Source organism: Leptopilina heterotoma, unplaced genomic scaffold (assembly GCF_015476425.1).
Source record: "Leptopilina heterotoma isolate Lh14 unplaced genomic scaffold, ASM1547642v1 Lhet_228, whole genome shotgun sequence".
NCBI lineage: Eukaryota > Metazoa > Arthropoda > Insecta > Hymenoptera > Figitidae > Leptopilina > Leptopilina heterotoma.
This window is the reverse complement of record NW_025110946.1, coordinates 1,043,041-1,060,569: the sequence shown is the minus strand read 5'-3', so window position 1 is coordinate 1,060,569 and position 17,529 is coordinate 1,043,041.

Sequence of the window (17,529 nt, the reverse complement as noted above, 5' to 3'; positions counted from 1 at the left end):
TGACGCGTCACTTCCCATCACTGGTCGAATGTTCAAAACGTCGAATGATAAAAACGTCGAATGCTAAAAACATCGAAGCGTCATGTAGTCGAATGCTAAAAATATCGAATCTTCACTTAATCGAATGCTAAAAACATCGAATTCTCAATTCGTCGAATGTTCAAAACGTCGAATGTTTAAAACGTCGAATGCTAAAAACGTCGAATGTTCAAAATGTCGAATGCTCAAAACGTCGAATGATAAAAACGTCGAATGCTAAAAACTTCGAATCGTCATTTAGTCGAATGATAAAAACATCGAATCGTCAATACTTCGAATGCTAAAAACATCGAATTGTTAATTCATCGAATGCTTAAATCATCGAATTCTTCATTCGTCGAATGTTCAAAACGTCGAATGATCAAAACGTCGAATGCTAAAAACGTCGAATTCTCAAATCGTCGAATGCTCATATGGAGATTTTAAAAGTATATCATCCATAGAGTGGTATGAAGACCACTTTATATCGTTTCGTCCCGGTCCCCACTACTTGGACTCATCAGTAAGGCTACGTAGTGGGAGACCTGCCCTAGACGGGGAAAGCAAATTCGGAACTTGTATATATGCTACAAGACTAGCCCGTATTGCACTTGTGAGAGATCTATATGGGAAATTGGCGTAGATGCGAGATCTATTGGCCAATCCCCACACTCAAATAATCGAAACGCCATCTGTTCGAAATGTCAAGTAGTAGAATGGTAAAGTAGTCGAATGGTAAAGGAGTCGAAACGCCATCTGTTCGAATTGCCAAGTAGTAGAATGGTAAAGTAGTCGAATGTTCAAAACGTCGAATGATAAAAATGTCGAATGCTCAGAACATCGAACTGTTAATTCATCGAATGCTCAAAACGTCGAATGATAAAAACGTCGAATGCTAAAAACATCGAATCGTCAAAAGTTCGAAAAAGTTCTTTGTCTTCAGTAGACATTAACTTAAAACAAAGAACTTTTTCGAACTTTTGACGATTCGATGTTTTTAGCATTCGACGTTTTTATCATTCGACGTTTTGAGCATTCGACGAATTAACAGTTCGATGTTCTGAGCATTCGACATTTTTATCATTCGACGTTTTGAACATTCGACTACTTTACCATTCTACTACTTGGCAATTCGAACAGATGGCGTTTCGACTACTTTACCATTCGACTACTTTACCATTCTACTACTTGACATTTCGAACAGATGGCGTTTCGATTATTTGAGCATTCGACGATTTGAGAATTCGACGTTTTTAGCATTCGACGTTTTGATCATTCGACGTTTTGAACATTCGACGAATGAAAAATTCGATGATTTAAGCATTCGATGAATTAACAATTCGATGTTTTTAGCATTCGAAGTATTGACGATTCGATGTTTTTATCATTCGACTAAATGACGATTCGAAGTTTTTAGCATTCGACGTTTTTATCATTCGACGTTTTGAGCATTCGACATTTTGAACATTCGACGTTTTTAGCATTCGACGTTTTAAACATTCGACGTTTTGAACATTCGACGAATTGAGAATTCGATGTTTTTAGCATTCGATTAACTGAAGATTCGATATTTTTAGCATTCGACTACATGACGATTCGTTGTTTTTAGCATTCGACGTTTTTATCATTCGACGTTTTGAACATTCGACGTATTGACAATTCGATGTTTTTAACATTCGACGAATTGATAATTCGACTTTTTGAACATTCGTCGTATTGACGATTCGACGTTTTTAGCATTCGACGTTTTAATCATTCGACGTTTTGAACATTCGACTAAATGCCGATTCGATGTTTTTATCATTCGACTAAATGACGATTCGATGTTTTTAGCATTCGACGTTTTGTCCATTCGATTACTTGGCATTCGATTATTTGATCATTCGACGACTTGGCGATTAGGGGATATGCATGCGTCTCCTGCTATGCAACAAGCCATGTAACCAACAAAAAAAAAAAAGATCCGCTTATTTCACAAGTTCTACTGGTTGGTTGTCACTTTAGGGCAGTAAGGTTGGTAAGTCTGAGTAGGAAAGGAATTAAATTCAAAACTTTCTTTTATTGTTTAGTTGACTATTTATTGTCATTACTACTATTGCTGTAGTTTTATTTACTTTGTTTCTTTTTTTTTAATTTTATTTATTTATTCTCTTTTTTTTTCCTTACAGGGACATCTTATGACAATAGATAAAAAAAACAGATTAAATTTCGTCTATTTTACTGTTTAATAAGTTATTACTTATATCCAAAAAGATAGTTAAATTAAGATTAGTATTTATAAGTTCCCAATAGAGAGAAAATGTCCCAGAATCCAATTTCAAATTATTTACTATTTATATCAATAACTACAAAAATTAAATTTCACCAAATCTGTATTTACTTGACTCGATTTTTATAATTCTTAAACAGAATAGAAGAAAACAAAAATTAAATATGAGTTATTTCGTAAAGCTAATTTATTTTATTTATTTTATTTGGGAAAGAATTTAGAAGGAAGTGACTGTTAATTATAATTGTATAAGATATCAGTTATCGGTATAGTGTTTATTTTAAGTGTTTATATTTACGACCTTCAATCTGATGATTCACTTGTTTAGATCATTGAATATAAGCTCCTTATGGAGCTCTCACAGCTCTGCCTGCCTGCGCAGGCAGTAATTGGAGTAAGAGAGAAAATCAATTAGAGTGAAAGAGACAGTAAATTCAAATTTATATGCTGCCTACTAGCTGTGAGAGCGCCTTTACAGTTTATATGATTTCTTAGATTCGGTTAAATTCAATTTTTTGTTCACTTCCAGTTTCTTGAAAAAATTTTTGCTTTTCAATAATTAGCTCTCGATCCTCAATTCCACTTTTTGTTTCATTTTGGGAACAAACACTTGCTCAAAATTAACCATCTTATAAATCGAAAAGAACACGTGCTACATAGAAGCAGATACACGTGCTATTTATTTAAAGAGACGCCTGTTTATCCCCGTTTATGCAAATGCTCTAATAGTCATTTGATCTAATTTAAAGGTTATAAATATTCAAATGATCTAAAGAACATAGAATATAATGTGATTTTATATAAAAGTCTAATTAATAAAATGAGTTTATTCTATAATTTATTTTTAAGCCAATAATCAAAATATCCAATTCGCTTTTTCTATAATCATAAGCAATTATAAAATTTTTTCACGCAAACTTTCAACTGATAAAATAGTTGTATAAGCTAAAGTTTATTTTTTATAATTTTATAATAACCTAATTTTAAAGTGTTATAATTTTTAATTTGTATAAATTGTAATTTAACAAATGTCTGTCAAATCTAAATGTAGTAAAATATAATTTATTTAAATAAAATATCTTTTTTAAAAAATGCTAACAACCTCGAATCGTCAATTGATCAAATATTCAAAACATCTAATCGTCATTTCGTCCAATGCTAAAAACATCGAATCGTCAAATGGTCGAATGCTTAAAACATCGAATCGTCAATTGATCAAATATTCAAAACATCTAATCGTCATTTCGTCCAATGCTCGAAACGTCGAATCGAGAAAAAGTTGAAAAATTTGCTTGATGTAAGTTAACATTTATTTAAACCAAGCAAATTTTTCCAATTTTTCTCGATTCGACGTTTCGAGCATTGGACGAAATGACGATTAGATGTTTTGAATATTTGATCAATTGACGATTCGATGTTTTAAGCATTCGACCATTTGACGATTCGATGTTTTTAGCATTGGACGAAATGACGATTAGATGTTTTGAATATTTGATCAATTGACGATTCGAGGTTGTTAGCATTTTTTAAAAAAGATATTTTATTTAAATAAATTATATTTTACTACATTTAGATTTGACAGACATTTGTTAAATTACAATTTATACAAATTAAAAATTATAACACTTTAAAATTAGGTTATTATAAAATTATAAAAAATAAACTTTGGCTTATACAACTATTTTATCAGTTGAAAGTTTGCGTGAAAAAATTTTATAATTGCTTATGATTATAGAAAATGCGAATTGGATATTTTGATTATTGGCTTAAAAATAAATTATAGAATAAACTCATTTTATTAATTAGACTTTTATATAAAATCACATTATATTCAATGTTCTTTAGATCATTTGAATATTTATAACCTTTAAATTAGATCAAATGACTATTAGAGCATTTGCATAAACGGGGATAAACAGGCGTCTCTATTTAAAAGTAACTTTTTATTATTTAATTGCACTTTAAATATTAATATAGAATAAATGTTCAGCCACCAAGAGACGCACATCACACAAAACAATTATACTGTGAATTTAATTCACATTTTATACATTTAATACTTTAACGTAACTATATATACAGAAATATGAAGAGGAGGAAACAAGCACGTCAGTAGTATAGCTAGGCCGGTTCTGGATAAAATCGGTAATGTAGATTCCTACTTACCGACCGCGAGGGTAAGTTACCGACCGTTGGTGGGGTATATGTGGGTAAGTTACCGACCGTTGGTGGGGTATAAGTTTCTGTCGTTAGATGGCGTTGCTTAGAAGGGTCTAATTTGCATTTATTTAAATTAGTTAACCCTTTTAATTTGCATATATTCAAGTTAGTTAACCCTTTTAATTTTCATATATTTAAATATGTGGTAAAGTTACTATGCGTTGGTAGGGTACCTGATTTGCATATATTTAAATTAGTTAACCCTTTTAATTTGCATATATTTAAATATATAGAAAAGTTACAGAGCGTTGGTGGGGTATCTGATTTGCATATGTAAATTAGTTAACCCTTTTAATTTGCATACGTTTTCTATTGTTTATTATTTAACTTTCATTGTTAACCCTTTTAGTTTATGGAAATTCCTCCCACTATCCACCCTTTTGGACGTAGAATATGCAAATACCACCCACCCTCTTCTATTGCTCTTAGTTAACCACCCCCCTCCCTCCCACCCTCTTTTTTCCTTTATATATATATTTCCAATATTACCACCCACCACCACCACCCACTTAGTATAAACCAGAAATTTCAAAAATCGTATAGAGAAGCGCGAGGGATTAAGCGTTCGCGAGATACCGCGCAGGCGTTGTGGGTAGTGGGAGTGGGTGGTGTGGTAAGGCCCAGTGCGCAGCAAAAGTGCGCGTACGGTTACCGCGTTGAGTGAGTGAAAGTTCCATGCGTCAGACCTGTCTGTCTGACTCTCACAGCTTGCTTCACTAATACTATAACACCATTGGGATAAATGTATTGTCCAAAAATATGTAAGCAAGTTTCAACTTGCCTTTTTTCAAGATAACAATAGTATTGTTTGAAAATTTTAAAGCATGTTTCAATCTGCATCTTGAATAGAATAAAGACATTGTCTAAAAAACCTTCAGACAGGTTTTAACCTGACTGTAGATGAGAACAAAGGCATTCCTTAAAAACCCTTTTAGTGACGTCATTTTATGCGAGTTTGAACACGTCTTCTAAATGACTCTTCATTTGAGGTAGTTGCGTGCGCAGTCGTTAAAGTGGGGGTAAAAGAGTGGGAGTTGAAGAAGAAGAGTAGGGGTTTAAGGGATATAAGGTAGGTTGGAAGCAACGATTCGACACTTCTACAGTGCTGCCAGATTGGGAGATTTTTCTTCAAATTTGAAGAATAATTTGTAGTTTTGAGAAATTTGAAGAATTTGAAGAAATTTTTTTAAAATTTGAAGATTTTTTTTTAAGAAGTAAGTTTTATTAATTTCTTTTTTAAATAACACTAGAATGGTGAGAGATGAATGTAAATTGTTACCATTTGGTAGTGTTTTGTGACTAAACCGTAAATGCATAAATGTTCGCTATATTTGCAACGAAAGCAGAAAACCATGAGTGCAAAAAAGATAGGTAGATATTGTTGTTCTTTTCACTCTCATGATTTTCTGCTTTCGGTAGACGTATTCTGCTCACATGGTATCTCACCCTGATATACGTAAGAACAGTCTCTTGCAGCAGAATACAATTTACCATCAGAGAATAAATTTTGTTTGGTTGAAACATATTCTATGATCTAATGCAAAACCTTTCAGATCAAATATTAGTTATAATAATTATATAATTTCATAATATTCTTGATTCTAAGTTTTTTAAAATTTGGAGATTTTTTTGAAGATTTTTTTCATAAGGTTTTGAAGATTTTTGAAGAAAAGTTTTAGAAGTTTGAAGAATTTTGATTTTCCTGGTCTGGCAGCACTGGTTTTGATAAAAAAAGCTGTTTGGAAACGCTAGTTGACGCCAACATACGTACTGTTTAGCAGGGTTTGGAACGTGTTACCGCACGTAATATACGTGGTTTTTTACGCGTATATTACTGTAAAGAACAGGTATTCTACAAATAGAAAACAAATACCTATGTATATCACCAAAAAAACCCAAAAGTTTAAGAACTTTGCCGCACTAGTGCAGCAAAGTACTGTTTTGTGCCTACTTTACAGGCATGCAAAGTATTACTTTTCTTACAGGTGTTGCACAAAAAATTTTATTTATCTCAAATATATGTTTTATTTGTGTCGAATAAAATTTTTATTTAAAAGAAATAAAAAGTCTAGTTGGTTCTGAGACAAATATACGTTTATTTAACTCAAATAAAATATATTTGGTTTAAATAATATTTTTCTCTGGGTGTATTTTCTAATAAAAAGTATATGATACAGCCTTGTATTTTGTGTCCTATCCAAAAGTCAAGCACTTTCAAGGAAGGATTCACGTACTTTTTTTTCCGTGTAGAAATAAGAAAACAATGTATTCTGGAAATATAGTATTTATATTTATTTAGAATGTAGTAATTAATAATTAAACAAAACTGAAACAAGAACGTTAAAAATTAACAATTTTTACAAACGAAATGGGAACAAAAACAAATGTGTCATAATTTTTTTAAGGGAAAATCGAAAAAAAATTGCGCATTTTTATAGACAAAATAAAAGAAGTTGAAAATGTTGCATTTTTATAGTCAACATAAAAGGAAAGTCGAAAATGTCGAGCGGAAAATACTTTACCGCCCGCTGACGTCACACAAGCGGGCGGTAAAGTATGTTCCGCCCGCTTCCCGGATGTGCTACTTTGCACCCGCTCTAAGTGTCCGAAATGATATATACTTTCCGTGCAGGTAGGACAAAAAATAATTGAAATAAGTCCACTAGTCAAGTGATTTAAACTCAGTAATCTATTTAGATTATGTTTCCTTTCGTCTATGACAGCTCCAACCTCAACAATGAGAAGCGCATATTATACATTTATTATGAAATAAAAATTAAAATATAAGAATTTTGAATTAGTATAAAGTTATTATGAAATAAATTAATGTTATTTTAAGAATTTTTTAATCATTTAAAATAAGTTTGTCTTTCATGTCTGTCCAATTCGAGTTTTTCGAGTTTGATTCTTCGACTTTCTCAAATAATTGTTTTTTTTAAAGAAAAAAGTGTGAAAATTTTTTTTGCCATTGGAAATATTTTTCCCATAATACAAGATGAAAGTTTTCTTGAAAATATTAATAAAGACTTTACCTTTCTTTATACAAAGTCTTCTTTCGCTTGAGTTTGCGTTAGAGGTTCAAGTTTCCTTGAGGCGTAAAGTAAGAATTATGCTCATTATAAAGAGAAGACGATCCTTTATTATAATTTTACAATATTAATAATCGAGTTTTTTTAAAATACATTACAAAGAGGGAAAAATATTTTTGTGATTAAGGTATTACTACACTTTAGAAGGCTCTTAAAAGCCCAAATTAAAAAAAAATTTTTTTTTGGTCTTTTATTATAAATATTTAAAAAACTTTTTTGCCTATATTAGTACATATTTGGAGAATAAAAATAATGGTTTGTTTTTAATTTTTATTTAATATCATAATCTGCAGACAGCATTCAGATCGAAACTCCAAAAAGTTAGTTGTCCAATTGCGGACAGTTTATCTCAAGATTGACAAATAGGAAACCAAAAATCCAAATTGCTTTTTAAAAAGGAAGGTGTCTTGCATAGAAATCCACCACCATTAATGAAAAATGGACTAAAATAAAAAAAAGCAGATGTTTCAATAATTTTTGTCAAAATACACTATGTTTTTCAGTATTTTTCTAGTCTGCAAAAATGTTTTTTAAAATTTTGTTGACCATTTTCTGGTGAATTCTCACACAGGACATGCTAACAAACAAAACGAGTTATTATTTATTAAAATCGGTTCAGTAGATTCAGAGATAAACTGTCCGCAATTTGAGAAAACGTTATTTTGAGAAAAACGCGTTTAAACCTTTTTTGTATCGTTAGAGGCCATCCATAAATTACCATAAATTACTACCGTAGTCAATTCAAACGAATAGAAATTGTTTATTCTTCGCTTCGAATTTTAGAAACGCATTAAGAGGAATAGAACTTTTGACAAACAATTTGAAAAAGCCTAATCTTTCTAATTATTTGTAGGAGCTCCTCTAGTTATTGTCTTAAAATAAAACGCAGTGACAGCTATTTTTCGCGTCGTGTGAATTTCATTGTGATTTCAGTGCTCAATTGAGTGCTTGGATACAACAAGGGGACGTACGCTCGGCGAGCCGCTTTAAAGTCAGTCAAAAGTACCGTAAAGTGTAAAAAATGAAAATTCAAAATTTTGAATTTTGAAAACTGCCATCTTATAGGAAATAAAAATGCGCATCTTTTTTTTCTTTGAAATTTCTTTGAATAATTAATATTTTTATATGATAATGGAAAAAATGTGATTAATTTTCAATGTTAAATTTCATTGAATTTTAAAATATAAATCGTTGTATCTCCGACAAAAATGAATGAATTCTTTTGATTTTCGGTATACAAATGCATTTGGACCTATAGAAGACGACAATATCACGAAAATGTTAAAAGCAATTAATTGTTTATTGATTTTTAATTGTTAATACTGACCGGTCAAAAATAATTTTTTCTTATCTTTGGCTGCAAAAAGTATGCGGGGAACTTTAAAATTCAAACAACTTCCAGTGAGACATTTGTTTATTACGATGTAAAGAAGTTTTCTGTAAAATTGCAGAAAGATTAGTTTTATATTTACAGAAATACAATAGTTTTAAGAAAAATGCTCGCGCCGCCAACGATCCCTACCGCACAGATTTTAAGGTTAGTTGCACGGTAAAGTTTTATTTATGTATAAATATATGTGTGTAATATTTGCATTGAATTATTTATTAACTATTACATACTATACAACATAGGTATACACTTTTTTAATAATTTTGTAAAATATTATGTGTATGAATAAAAATATTACAAATAATTCTAGCAATATTTAATTAAATTAGGATTATTTCTGATATTTATTTTTGTTAGTATATCGTTTATTTACAACTCAATTTTTATCGACTCTATAATGTATTAAAACTATTACTCAATATGCTGCAACAACACTTAATGTCCTTTTTAATTACATACTATGTTGAATCTAGTATAATCTAATAATATCTATTAAAATATAATAGTTCAAAATATCACAATTGTCAAAAATTGTTTAAAATAAAAATTTTTCCTAGTTTTTAAACAATAATATTAACATCTAAAAACGTTTTATAAATTTAATAATGTTTAAAATAAAAACATTTCTTTTAACACAGATATTAATCTTAATTTAATTAAATACTGCTAGAATTATTTGTAATATTTATATTCATACACATAATATTTTACAAAATTATTAAAAAAGTGTATACCTATGTTGTATAGTATGTAATAGTTAATAAATAATTCAATGCAAATATTACACACATATATTTATACATAAATAAAACTTTACCGTGCAACTAACCTTAAAATCTGTGCGGTAGGGATCGTTGGCGGCGCGAGCATTTTTCTTAAAACTATTGTATTTCTGTAAATATAAAACTAATCTTTCTGCAATTTTACAGAAAACTTCTTCACATCGTAATAAACAAATGTCTCACTGGAAGTTGTTTGAATTTTAAAGTTCCCCGCATACTTTTTGCAGCCAAAGATAAGAAAAAATTATTTTTGACCGGTCAGTATTAACAATTAAAAATCAATAAACAATTAATTGCTTTTAACATTTTCGTGATATTGTCGTCTTCTATAGGTCCAAATGCATTTGTATACCAAAAATCAAAAGAATTCATTCATTTTTGTCGGAGATACGACGATTTATATTTTAAAATTCAATGAAATTTAACATTGAAAATTAATCACATTTTTTCCATTATCATATAAAAATATTAATTATTCAAAGAAATTTCAAAGAAAAAAAAGATGCGCATTTTTATTTCCTATAAGATGGCAGTTTTCAAAATTCAAAATTTTGAATTTTCATTTTTTACACTTTACGGTACCTTTGACTGACTTTAAAGCGGCTCGCCGAGCGTACGTCCCCTTGTTGTATCCAAGCACTCAATTATTAAAATGAAATATTAAAACTGAAAATATGGTTAAAAACGCACAGTGCTTACGATAAAATAAAAAATTCTCTTATTGAAATAAATGAAAGAAATTTTCAAATGTTCAATGTTTAACGTCAAGTTTTCAAAACCTAATCTTTTTTCAAGTGAAATATTGAGTGATAGTAAAGCAATTCAGTAGAATAGAAATTTCTACTGATTTGTTGTACTCTCTCACTCTTTTGAATGCGCGTTTCATATTTTGGTGAAGTCAATTAAGAATAGTAGATTTTGCTACTTTTCCTTGCTCCACCGAGGAATTGGATTATTTTGGAAATTCGCCCATTCAAAAGAAATGAACTTCTGAATTCTTTTCAATTCCTCGCTTCTTACCGGGATGCGTTACAGCATTTTCCAAATTTGTTAAATTTTACCTGCGAATCAGTAATTAGTCGTGCCAGTGATATTTTAATACTGACTTAGTACTGTCTGCCGGTAAAAAATCAGTACTGGACAGCGTTACCAGCCAGGGATTTCCCAGTACTGATTTAGTACTGGAGTCAGTACTGCTATACTGGCAGTCAGTACTGGGTCAGTACTATGCCAGTACAGTCGGGTCCCCATACTGTTACATTTCCAGAAATTTCCCACTCCTCCTGACTCAGCTCTGTTATGTGCTCAAAGTATGCCTACTGCGCACCTTTCAGGAACGTAAATATATACACCTCAAGTTTGGCCTAGAAATATATGCCCCCTTTTCTTTGGGCTTAAGAATACGGCCCTGAAAATTGGTGACGTAACATGACGTCACCTAACACTTCTGAATTTGGAGGTTATGCAAAAACATAACACTACTGAGGACATAACAGTTTGGAATCTAACAGTATGGGGACCTGACTGTATTACATTTCTACTTGGGTTGAGACATTGATAGGTACTAAATTGATTGAAATAATTACCCACATATATTTATATGTTTATTAAACCTGACGCTTTTGAGATTTCAATATAAAAAAGTATTATTTAAATTCTTTTAATTAATTAATTACTAATTAACTATAATAATCTTCGTATTCCGGATTTCCAGATCTCTGTCCACACATGAAGTTAGACTTATGTGGATTCTTTTGTTTTATTTCTAGGTTTGACATTTTGCACAATATATTTTTGAGGTTATTGAAAATCAAAATTTATCGCAAGAATTCAAATATTTTGAAAAGTAATAAAATACTTTGCAGAAATTTTATTATTTACAAATTTTTTAAAAAATTTTCTACAATTAAATTATCTTTATAAATAGATAACAAAATTCTTCTAAAGTATTCAATTATTCTCAAAAATTTTAATAAAATTATTTAAAAATTATTGAACAATTTATTTATTTTTGTACCTAATTAAATAATTTAATTCTCGTAAAATCTTTTAATAAAAATTTATTAAAAAATAAATTTCGTTTAAAATTTTAGATAATAATAATTTAATATTAAAAGCATTATAGCATAAATTTATAGAAATAATTGAATTTTGAAAATGTTAGCAAATTGAAATCTTTGAAAATTGAAATGTTTCGTACTTTTAACTAATAATTAATTTAAAGAAGAACTTTAGTTAAACATTCTTGAAAATAATTCTAGAAAATAATAATGGAATTTAAATGATAAAAATAATTTTAAAAAAATTAGAGTAACAATATTCTTATATAAAATAATAATTTTATCCCTAGGTTATCTATAATTCTTTAAAAAAATAATAAATTGTTCACTCCGAGTCAAAGACTTCTTTGTTACATCCTGTATATTTTTCACTTTTATTTTTCAAATAACTTAAAATGGGCCCTATAAGAGTTACACTAAACAGACTAGACAAACATTTCAAAATTATCTTTTTTCTAAGAAAATTCGTTCACACAACATTTTTATCGCTCACAGATTGTACCGTGAAAAAGGCAGTTAATTTCATCCTTCTTAACAGTTAACTTTAACCTTCTAGAAAAAATACATTTTCCGAACAAAAGTCAAAGTGTTTCCAAATGTTAAAGGAAACCATAAATTGTAATATAACCTATGACCAGATGTCTAAAGAACGACCTTTTTAAGGGTACGGTCGAGAGTGCACACATATACACATTCTAAAATGTGTTCAAACAATAGCAACGTTAATTTTCATTTGCAAATTAATAATACATAAAACAATAAATAAAAAATGATAAAAAATTAATATTTTGATATTATTAATAATGCGTATAAATAAATATTTATTGTTTATAAAATAATTAATAACAAATAAATATCCACAAAGAATAATTATAAACAATAAACCAATAATAATTCACAAATTATTAATAACAATTTATAAAAAATAAATGATCATAAAATCGAAATAAATAATTAAATAATGCGACAATTACGTTAAAAATTACGATAAAATTAAAATTCAAAAACCTACATACATTTAAAAATTATAAACAATTAAACTACGCTATAACAAATATTGTAAAATTATTATTAATTAGTTTATAACAATATTTTGTAAAATCTCAAAAACGTGAAATAATATCCCTACTACACTCACAAAAATTATCTATTCAACATAAAACTAATTTCCTTTTAAATCATGTCCTTTAATCGTTAGCAGAAATAGTTTTATTGTAAGACGAATTTTTTAAATATAAAAAGGTTAGAAGTTTATTGGAAAAAAGAAAAACGTTTTAATATTAACGGATTTCTTTTGATTTTCAAAAGAAATCCTTTTATGTCTAAAGGATAGTTTCATACGTGATTTGACGTTTGTAAACAAATCAAAATATTAAAATAAAAAATGTTATTTACTTTTTATATAATGCAAAGGTAATGTGCACAAATAAATTTAATGACTAATAATAATAATAATAATAATAATAAAAATTAAATTATTATTTTAATAAAATAAACAAAATACAAAATTTAAATTAAATACTGTCAATTTTGGATAATTATAATAATTACACGGAAAAAAAAAGTTCACGAATCTCTCGTGAACTAGTATATCACTTTTGGATGGGACACAAAATTTCGAAATTTTCATTCACTTTTGATTAGAAATGGCGAACGTCAACGAAAAACTGAAACAAAGTTAATGAATTTTTGATGAACTGTTAATAAAGAGTAGTTCGTCAAAAGTAGAGGTACAAGTTCACGAAAAAATCGTGAACTCGCGAGTGTCAGTAGTATGCGCAGTTCGTAATGCGCATCAAATATGGCTGATCAAGCATTCATCATTCAGTCGGTGTCATCGGTGTTTACATTCGGGAAAATTCTTTGATGAAAGTTATTATTTAGAATCAGTGTTTTTTATTACTTAGTGAATATTTTTGTTTGCTAATTTCCTTTGTGAAACAAATAATTCATAACATGAATTAAAAGTTACGATAAGGGACTTTTTCTACTTTGCACGGTCCTGAGTTTTACAGCAGACAAAGCTAATCGTTTCGTTTGTTGAAGGACAGTGTATCTAGATTTAGCCGTGGCGGTTAGTTGTTAGAAATCTTATGTTATAGGGTATAGGTACTAGGTTCGAATCCCGTGAAGCGAATTACGAATTTTAATGGCGATAAAATTGTGTATTCTGTGTAGTTGGGTGCGTAATAGGCGTCAAGTTATCAAATAAAGTGAAATACTATAAAAAAGTAGTGTCTGGAGATTATTTTTTCTTGTTTTTAGCATTTTTTAAAGGTTCACGAATTTTTCGTTAACTTTGACGAAAAGTTCGGAAACCGTACTATGTTTCTAGTGAAGGAGTTGATGAAATTTTGACGAACTGTGTTTGTTGATTTTCAAGAATTTTGTGTCCCATCCAAAAGTGATATACTAGTTCACGAGAGATTCGTGAACTTTTTTTTTCCGTGTGTTTAGGGGACTGAGACTTATACTCTCCGCGAGACAAGTCGTGCGCGAGAGAGGTATTGCTCGCCATCTATCACGGAGTTAGAGAATTATAAGAGAAACTGCTATTACTTTTCCAATTCCCTGATAGATGGCGAGAAATACCTCTCTCGCGCATGACTTGTCTCGCGGAGATTATAAGTATCAGTCCCCTAAACAGGTGCTTCACAATAGTATCTTAGATCATAATATCAATAATTAATGTCTGCCACGACGTTTACAATTTTTTACTATTATCCACTGATCACGGATAATAGTACACAACTACAATTCTGTGGATTGGAGAAATTAATGACATTTTTATTATAACGTTGTTGCCATTATATTATTTTAAATAAATATTAAATATATTAAAATTAAATAAGAACTAAATATTGAATAATTTGCTGAATATTATATAATTAAATATTTGGGAATTTTTAAGAAACTTGCAGTGTTGGCTTGTCCTAAGCTTGCTGTGCAATCTTGCAGCAAGTAGGACATTTAAGTACTTGCAGCAAACTTGCAGTAAGCTTACGTGTAAGATTGCAAATCTTGTGGTGTAAGTTTGCTGCAAGCTTGCTGCAAACTTACAGGTTACTTGGGTATATGGAAATTATGATAAAAGAAATTTAGTTCTTATTTTTATATATTTTATTTGCTTGTCAATTTATTATTTGCTGGTTTATCCTATTATTATTTTATTTGAAATTTAATTTAATTTTAAATATTTCATAAATTTGAGTCCCAAATAAAAAAAATTATTATTACAATTAAATAAATAATTTAATGAATCACAGATAATAAGAATAAATAAAACTGCTGATAAAATGATTTTTTAATAGTAAACAAAAATCATTTAATAATTAAAGGATATAATTTAAAGGAATTTCCTTTTAATAGAAAAGGAATTCCTCTTAGACAAATATTAAAAGGAAAATCCGCTTATAGTAAAAAGATTCCTTTTTATTTAAATAGACTGTTTTATGAGTGTATTTTAGAAAGACACTGACCTAGGGTGCGTCCCTTTAAGACACAACCTACATAAGTGGGATGGGTCTCGAAGACCCAATCCCGAAACGACAAAATCAAATCTTTTAACTTTTTACCAATCTGATAATTATAGTCAGCCTCTTTTTCCATCTCCCTAAAAATATTTTCCAAAAATCTAAAAACTCCCTAAAATCCTAGTGGGGAAAAACCTTTAAAAAAACAGCATCCCCAAGAGGATGGCATGTCAAGCAGTATCCTCACAAGACAGCCAGAGATAAGTCAGTAAAAATCATTCACTCTCAGTATTCATGTCACTCTCAGTATTCAGTTCAACTTTAAACATTCATACAGTGTTCAGTCTCAAATTTTCAAAATACTAAAATTCGATCTTAAACTTCCAAGTTCAAGCCTATTTAAAAAGTTATAAGTATTTTAATACAAGTGCCAATTTTACTATCAAATTCAAATAATTTCACAAATATATCAAAATCATAAATCGATATATCGATACATTTAAATCGATTAATCGATTATTAATAATCGATATTACAAAAAATTCCAAATTATTTCACGTTTTTGAAGACAACGATTTTATTCACAAATTATAAATAAAAAGTGAGTACAAATTCAAAATATTCTTATTAAATTCATCTTTCTTTCTGAACTTTCTTAAATCTTGTCCCAATTCCCAAACCCTGGTTCTATGACTGAGAACTATAAAATTTTAATATCTTTTTTTTTACTATTATTGACTCCTAAAATTGTTACCTGTGTTATCGAACTCTGTCATCTTACTTTTCTGTGTTAGATGATTTGGTTTCTTTCCTTATAAATTAAAATCCAAAAATCCTAAAATTTCACTTCAAAACAAAATAAAACTCGAAAGTGTCCCGAACTATTAAGCGAGAGCTTAGGTTCAAATTACTAACATAATTCTATTTATTACATATTCTTTCATTTAATAAATTGAATTTAAAATAATTATGTTTAGTCCATAGGACGTAACATTCATATTTAAAATAATATTCTTATAAGTTTTTAAATTTTAAATTTTTTTTAAAAATCTTAATTTCTACAGAAAAATAATAATAAGTAAATATTTCTTTAAAAATGAAGTTATTTGTATTTTTGAATAATTTTTCAATTAGGAAAATTCGTGAATAACAGTAATAGAAATTTTTTTTGTGTGTACCTACACTCAAATCTCGCTATAACGACCTTCTCTATAACGAGCGCTCTCTATAACGAGGACTCTGTCTCTCGGTATAGCGGTAGTGATGCACGTCGGACAAGACGATCGAGAAATTACAATTACGAGAAAAATGATCGTCTTTTTATTTAATAATATCGTTCAGATCGTTATAAATTTGACAATCTCGACGAATTGTCGATCAAAGTTTTTTTAATAAATTGAAATTAGTACTAAAAAAATATTGTTTTTCAATATCTATTGGCTAATTTTCAAAATGAAATCAATTCATACAATAAATATTTACAGTATAACTTTAAATTTAAATAAATATTTTATATATTATTAAAAATTATTAGTAATTAATTATATTTTAACACAATCAGATTTAAATAGATTTTGATAATAAAATTTTTTTTAACTTCCCAGTAAACGAAAACTAATTGAAATGAATTAAAAAGAATTCACAAAGAGCTTTCGTGAATCCCGCTTTGTGACAAATACGAATTGAAGCCATGATGCAATTTTCCTGAATTCGTGAAACTGTATTGAACTTCCGAACCTTCTATCCGTACCAATTCACTGGACAAGTTTTGAGCCTTTAATTTTTTTCAATTCGTTAGCACGAATTCAATGCATTCCTTGGCCATTTCTTTCGAATGCGAATTCGTTTGGACAAATTGGTACATATTGAATTAAATTCAATTGAATATACAAAGAGCTTGAGTGAATCCCGCTTTGTGACAAATACGAATTGGAGCCTACCAAAAATGTTAATTCGTTTCAATTCATTTGAATTAGTTTTTTTTTACTGGGTTTTTATTATATTATTTATAATATAATTTTTTATAATTTTTTGTACTCAAATTTTTCAAAATATCTACAGTTAACTTAATTTTTATTTACAAAAAATAATTATATTTTGTATATATATTGTACATATATTAATATTGATACGTTTTCTTATTTGAAGGGTGACATGACAAAAAGGGTTAAGGGAAAATTTTTCAAAATTGATATTTTTTATAAAAAAAGTCAGGTAAATTTATTTAC